The sequence below is a fragment of the Plecotus auritus genome, assembly GCF_963455305.1.
Source record: "Plecotus auritus genome assembly, chromosome: 1".
Classification (NCBI taxonomy): domain Eukaryota; kingdom Metazoa; phylum Chordata; class Mammalia; order Chiroptera; family Vespertilionidae; genus Plecotus; species Plecotus auritus.
The window spans coordinates 248229622-248236872 of record NC_137770.1 but is presented as its reverse complement, the minus strand read 5'-3'; the positions used below and the strand labels follow the sequence as shown (position 1 = coordinate 248236872).

General features: G+C 59.1%; 1 pseudogene across 1 annotated transcript; it reads right to left on the bottom strand.

The window, feature by feature from the left end:
* Positions 1-2150: 2150 nt before the first annotated feature.
* LOC308242287 (putative GTP-binding protein 6) lies at positions 2151-6154 on the bottom strand (annotated as a pseudogene). Its single transcript has 2 exons — positions 6093-6154; positions 2151-3991 (listed from the first exon to the last, which is right to left on the bottom strand). The product of its transcript is annotated as a putative GTP-binding protein 6 (transcript).
* Positions 6155-7251: the final 1097 nt, after the last annotated feature.

Here is a 7251-nt window from a genome sequence, read left to right as displayed (position 1 = left end):
AGCCCTTACAGCCCCACCTGGGCTGCACCGCCCGCCCTTGGCTGCTTCCTGGCCCCTGCCTGCTGCACCCTCCCCTGGTCCCACCCTTGGGTGCTGGTTGTCCTGCTCCCAACCTGTGCCTGGGCCGCTGTGCTCTGCTTCAGGGGAGCCCAGCACGGCAGCACAGCAGGGCCCTGCAGCTGGCCATGCAGCAGCCTCGTGGTCTCCGGCCGCTGTGCCTGCCTGCCTGCCTGCCCTGCGGCTGCCTGGCCACGCTGGGGCAGCTGGGAGCAGGGTCCCCCATCACCCTCCAGCCTGTCCCTTGCCTCTTCCCTCCTCGAAGTAAAGATGGGTGCACAGCCTGCAGTCACCCAGAGCAGGCCTTCCCCCGCCAGCATGCCGCAGGGATGGTCATCCCGCCAGAGCGGCTCGGCCAGTTCTTAGCCCTCACGAACACACACTGGCAGTGTGGCTCCCGACAGCAGGCCAGGTAAGCTGGACCTCGTCCTTGCTGCTGCTGGGCAGTGCCCACCAGACCAGAGGACACATGGGTTATCCTGTGTGCAGGCAGTGGGCGTGGCCACACACCTGGCTGCAGCGATGCGGCAGCTGGCCAGAGCAGGGCGCCGGGCTCGCCACCCAAGTGTGGAAGCACCCGCGGCACGGCCCACCAGCTGGGCACCCTCATCTGAGTTCACAGCCTGTTGGCTGTCAGCCCACGGCGGGGTTTTAACTGTAAAGACCACATACACGGAAAACAGACTTTAAACAATGCAGTGAGTCTTGATAAATGTGGACTTGGAACTCCCAAGCCCGGCTGCAGCGTTCCCAGACCCCAGAATGTCACCTGTGTCTCCCCCAGACCGGCCACACCCCACCCCAACTGTTGATGGTCGGAGCTCCCCTCCCTGGCGTCTTGAGTTTCTTTTTTTTTTTTTGAAAAATCACAATTATGGTGTTTATTAAACAATTTCAAAAAAAATTTCTATTAAAAAACAAGAATCATATCCAAATTTTAGCTTCCCCATCTTCTTTGGTATTAAAATCAATGTTCAGGATATAAAATATTTTATTTTGAAGTTTAGTCACTAGGTCCACAGCAAGTTTCCATATAAAGAAAATAGGAAATCAAGTTATCTGAAATTGTCTTATCTGAATAACCAATGGATGCGTAAAAACAATCAAGTTATGTGTGTGCAGAAACGGACATCATTAAGCAAACAGTAATTGCGTCTGAGTTTCACCAAGTCCCGTGCCTGTCGGTGCCGTGAGCCAGGTCCCCTGCGAGCTGCTGAGCGAGCCCACAGCAAACCACACGCTGTTCCTTATCCCTTCATGATGGGTGTTTGGTTTGTTTCCGAGTTTTGCCTGTGATGGACATTGGTGCGTGTCTTTATATAATATCCATTGCTCGAGGGGTGCCTGGAAGTGGGGTGACAGCCATGGTGTTGCTGTGCACCTAGCTTTCCAAGGCCCCATTTTCCCCAGCGACAGCAGCCACGAGGGTCCTGCTGGGCACACTCTGCCAACCCTGGTGCTGTGGTTCTGGAGCAGGTGAGTGTTTACGTGGGTGCACTGGGGCCATGTGTAGAGAGCGCCTGGGAGGGCACATGGGCATTCTTCCTTAACGATTGTCAGCTGAACCCAGGGCGACAGGCAAAGCCGAGTCTTGGTTACACATCTTACCAAAAAGGCAGATGTGTTCTCAGCATTGACTCTTATCTTTGCCCAGGTGTAGGGAAGTGGGTTTTGATATGTAAATCCAGTCAAGCACCAGGAATGAATAGGACTCGGGCTGCTCAAGAACGCAAAAAATCTCCTTTGTCTTGACTTGGTGAAACTTCCTGGTATGGGGGGGTATAAAATAAACACGCTGCATCACCTCTGGGTCACTGTCTCTCCCTCAGAAGAGGGCAGTGGTCCCACTCGGTTCCAGCTTTTTCCTTCCATTTTGTGTCTCGTCTTTTTCTTTTATTTGTCAATCCCCGCCCCTCTACTCGAAGAACCGGATCATCTCCCCTTTCCGTGCCGGACGCGGAAAAGAGAGACCCCGCCATAGCCATGCAGGGGTGCAGAGGGGTTTCCCTGACGACTGATGTCAGAGCTCCTTGATGCAGCACGGATGTGCTGACGGCATCTATTCAAGTCTTCCGCCTGTTCTTACCGGGTTATCTATTCTTGTAGGAACCTTTTTCCTTTTTTTGGTCAGGAGAGGTCGAGGCTATTGCTTCATGATCCCAGGATGGGACGATGTGAGGATCAGCCGTGCGATGGTGAGCACAGTCTAAGGGAAGATCGCATCCATGCTTTCAGCGTGAGGAAGGGAGAGACTCCCTTCCCTGAGCATCTCCCTAGCAATGCGCTCAGCCCCTCGCTGGCCTCTGAGAAGCACATGAGTATCCAGGACCTGAAGGACCTGGGCCGGTTCTGCAGCTGAGTCTGGGGTCCAGGCCTCGGTCTGGGGGCCCTCGGCACCTGGAGTGGCCGATGCTGCACAGTTTTGCTGCAAGAACTGACTTCCTGCTCTGGTCACAAGGCCCTTAGTCCGGTTTCCTTTGGACAAAGGCTGATTTACAGACACGGGGACCGAGGGGAAGCGTCCTGTAGCCAAACCGTCAGGAGGGAGGCTGGTCCCCACAATGCACCCACCCCGATGCATCCCCTGGTGGGGTCAGAACCCGGACATCTGCCCACCAACCTCCGGCCACAACACTGAGGCGGGACCTGCATCGTCTCTGGCTGGGAGGACTGTCCGCAGATCATTCTGGAAAGAGCTTCCGGAACCTGCCGTAGGCGGTGTTGCTGATGACGGTGACATCGGCCATGCCTGCCTCAGGGACCACCTGCACCTTCTGCACCGTGGCCTCCCCGTGCAGCTAGTTGAGCTGCGGTCCCGCCAACTGCACACGGAGGGTCACCACTCGCCTCCCGTGGCGCTCAGCACGGCCGCTTCCAGCTCAGCCTTCAGCTCCTCCAGGCCCAGCCCGCGGAGGGCAGACACGGCCAGGACACGTAGCCCCATGGGCGGTACCCGGTCCACCTTGTGCTCCTCCAGCAGAGTCCCGCTGCGGCAGGCCGCCCAGGGCAGTGAGCACGCTGGCCTTCTGCAGCTCTGCCTCAGGGTGGCTCACATCCCTCATGTCTGAGGGGGCCATGTCCTGCAGGGTGGCAGAGGGCTCATGAGGCTATGGGGCAGCTGGGACAGGAAGCCAATGGTCCGTGTAGATGACGGTCACGTGGGACGGCAGGGTGCCCATGTGCGCCGTGATATAAGGCTTCGTGACATCTGATCCCGGGGCTGCATGGCGCTGCCACCCGTCAGAGCCTTGATCAGCGTGGCCTTCCCACAGTTGGTGTTACCCCACCGCGGAACCCACCAGGAACTCCCGCTGCCTGTGCTGTCTGCCCAGCAGCTGCCTCTCCTGCCGGAGTCTCTCCAGGGCCCTGCGGATTTTCATCTCCTTGTCTTTCCTCAGACGTTGCTGCGCCTGCATGAAAGGTTCTCCTGACCCCGTGACGGAGCGAGAGTTGCCTCCATGCCCGTCCAGTGGGCAAGGTCGTTCTTCATGTTGGACCTGAGGAGGGGGAGCTCGGCCAGGGCCACCTGCAGCTGCGCCTCCTTGGTCCGGGCGTGGCAGTGAGGATGTGCAGGACCACGGTGAGGTGAGTCGGCCAAACACCTGCATGCGCCAGGCGGCCTCCAGTCTCTTCGTGGTGGGCACAGACATCCTCTCCGCGTTCAGAAAGACAGCTGTCAGCTGCTCCAAGCATACGTAATTAAGTTTAACTGTTCCCGTGCCTGTGCCGAAGAGACGAGCTTCCCGTCGGGCATCTTGGTCGGCACCGCCATCGTCTCCACCCCCGACCAGTTGTCCAGCGCGTGCACCAGCGCCTTCACCTCCGCCACCTGCCACTCGGCTCGCGTGAGCAGCAGCTGACCTCGGGGTGAACCAGGCACCCATGCTGGGTCCCCGCCAGCAGCAAGGGCTCCCTCCGCAGCAGTTCCTCAGGACTCTTTAGTTGGAAGGTTTTAAATCCTCACCCAAGGATATTTTTTTCCATTGATTTTGAGAGTGGAAGTGAGGGAAGAGGGAGAGAAAGAGAAATATTGATGTGAGAGAAATACATTGATTGGTTGCGTCCTGCCCATGCTCCGATGGCAGGGATCGAACCTACAACCCAGGTACGGGCCCTTGACCGAGAATCAAACCCTGAGCTCCTGGTTCATAGGTCGATGCTCAACCACTGAGCCACACCAGCCGGGCTCAAGTCAGTCTTGAAAGCGAGTGTGAGTCCCTTTTGCAATACTTAACTTTCTACTTCTTCTGAGTTGTTTTGGCTTTTCTAGTTTCCTTGAATAAATTTTAGAATCAGCACATAAAAGTCTGCAAAAAAGCTGGGGTTTTGATTGGGATTACGCTGGATCTATAGATCAGGGTGGGGCTGTCGGTCTGTGCAGGCGACCCATCACCACAGAAAGGTTCTTCTCAATTCTGGAGGCCAGATGTCCAACACCTAGGTGCCGGCGGGCTGCTTCCGGGTGAGGCCTCTTCCTGGGAGGGAGGGAGAATGCTGGGTAGCTCTTCCTCTTCTAACAGTCCTGTGGGATCCGGGCCGCAGTTATGGCCCGATTTATCCTTCATCACCTCCAAACACAGCCACCTGGGCGAGGGGCACAGCTGAGTCCATACAGGCTCTGAAAAATCTTGACGACACAAAGTCCTCCCAGCCGTGAACTCAGAACGGTCTCCCCCGCACTCAGACCTTTCACCGCGTCATCTACACCTGACAGTTCCCAGTGCACACATTCTGTTCACCCCACGTACGTCACCATCTTTGGTGCTGTTGCATACGTAATTAAGTTTAACTGTACAATTGTTCCTGTCTGGGAACGTGGACAGATTTGTTTTGCTCGTCTTGTGTCCTTTGACCTCATTAAACCCACTCCTTGTGTCAAAGCTGCTTTTCTTCACCTACAGAAATTACCGTGTTTTCCTCCTGTATTCTGTTGAAGAATGACCTTGACGATTTGAATGATTAGCCCTCGCCTTCCTGACAGAGCCCCCGGGCAGGGTGTGGTATTCTGCACGGTTCCGGATGTGCTGGAGCGCAGTAGGTGAGCTGTGACCTGTACCGATGTCCCCAGCACCAGGCCTCTGCTTGCTTGTCTTGGTCAGTCCAACCAGAAGCTCATCCATCGTATCATTTCAAACACCCACCTTTGGGGGTCAGGGAGGCCCTGTGCCCAGTGCAACATGTCAGGGATGGGAGCCAGTGCATGGGCGAAGGGGTCACGTGATCTGGCCTTGGGCTTGAAGGGCCACTCTGGTGGTGCAGGGCGAATGGACTGGGGGCAGGAGGGCAGACGTGGGGACCCGCTGAGGGGGTGGCGGCTGGGACCTGGTGGCAGTGGGGTGGTGGGAGGGGATCCTCTTCGGAGTGCTTTCTGAGAGAGGGCTATCGGGTGTTGGATGGAGTGGAGGGAGGACGTCTGCAGCCCAGGCGAGGGCGGGCAGAGGGCGGGTCGCTCAGGCACGTGCACAGGAGAGTGAGCCATGCCAGCACCACGGGCAACGGGACGGGTGCAGGTGCAGCGGAGAAAGGCCGGGAGACTGGCAACGGAACAGCGCGCTCTGGGAATTCGGTGCAAGAGGAGCCAGAGGCAACAGGCTGGGGGGAGAAGATAGAAGCGTCTCCTCAGGAGAGCGGAGCCACCACCGGAGAAACCGCAGGCCTGGGACGGGCGCTGGCCTGGCGGGCACCGGCCCACGTCTCCCGTGAACAACCCCTATCGGGGTATAATTCACACGCCACAGAACCGCTCTTTCAAAACACACATCTCAGTGTTCGCATATCGTAACCAGGTGGTGCAGCCACTACCCCAAACTGCAGGCCGCCTTCGTCACCCCACGAAGGACCCTGCGCCCGTCGGCGGTCGCTCCCCACCCTCCGGCCCCCTGGAGCCCTAGCCTGCTTCTGCATTCGTGGACTTGCCTTTGTGGGCATTTCATACGAGGGCAGCCACAGGGCCCGGCTCTCATTCACGGCGATGTTTTAAGACAAGGAGACGTATTCTGTTCGTCACCTGTTGATGCACATTTGGGTATTCTCACCTTTGGCCACTCAGAACAGTGCTGCTGTTCACGGGCATGTCCACGCTTTCGTGGGGGCCCATGTCCTTAGCCCTTCCCCACTATCTTCCCCCCGCCCCAGGTCCTAAAAGCATCCATCCGCTGCTTGAGCACCTGTGTGTGCTGGTGCCATGCTGAGCAGGTCCCAGAGACCAAAGCAACTGGGGGCCCAGCAGGCCTCTGGGCAGAAAGGCTGAGGTAGGTGACACTTGGCCTGTGGGGCAAGGGCAGGGCACAGAGCATGTGCAAAGGCCCTGAGGCCCAGTACAGAGCACGCGCGGGGTGGGCATGGGTGCAGGGGCCTGGCTGTGAATGGAGAGAGAGCGACCCCCAGGGCCCTCCTCTGGGCTGTTGGCCTGGAGCCCCAGGAACAGGTGATGGCCAGGATGGGGTGCCTGGGGAACACCCAGGTGCACATGCCCCATGTGGCTGGACCCCAGTTCCCAGGCTGCACCAGGAGCAGCCCACAGTCAGGGATGTCCACACCCCTCAGCCTCCCAGGATGCGGGTGGGAAGGGGGGGTGTGGGATGCGGGGTGGGTGCACCCAGGTCAGCCCAGGCTCACAATGTGATGCCCACGCTCAGTGGAGCAGGCCATTGGGCAGGGCGAGGGGAGTCCTGGGAAAGAGGAGACAGGGAGGTCCAGGCCAGTGGGTCACCTGCAGAGGCGGCTCCCTCAAACCCTTAGGGACGGGTCGGGGCTTGGCCATCCGCCCCTCCCTGCGGACGGCCAGACCCTTCACTCCAGGCCGCCGCCCCAGGGCCCCTTCCCCTCCGTATCGGACCCCACGGAGCCGGTCCGCGTGCCCGCCCCAGGGGCAGCCCCATTCCGGATCCTCCTGGCAACGCGGGGCGGTGGCCTTGGCACCCCTGGGAGAAACGCGCACCAGCTCCCATCCAGCCTGGCCCGGCCGGCCCGTCACAAGGGCAGGGCCCGGGCGAACCTCCTGGCGGCTGTGACGTGCACCCGGAGCTCGCACCCCTTCGGCCAGCCCGGCACGCGCAGGCGCAGGCGCGCGCGGCCCCTTTAAAGACTTGCTGCGCCCTCCTGCCTCCTTTTTCTCGCGCGTCGTCCTCCGCGGACGCTCTACCCCTTTCCGCCCCCGCCGGGAGCGCGCTCACGTCACCGCGCAGACTTCGG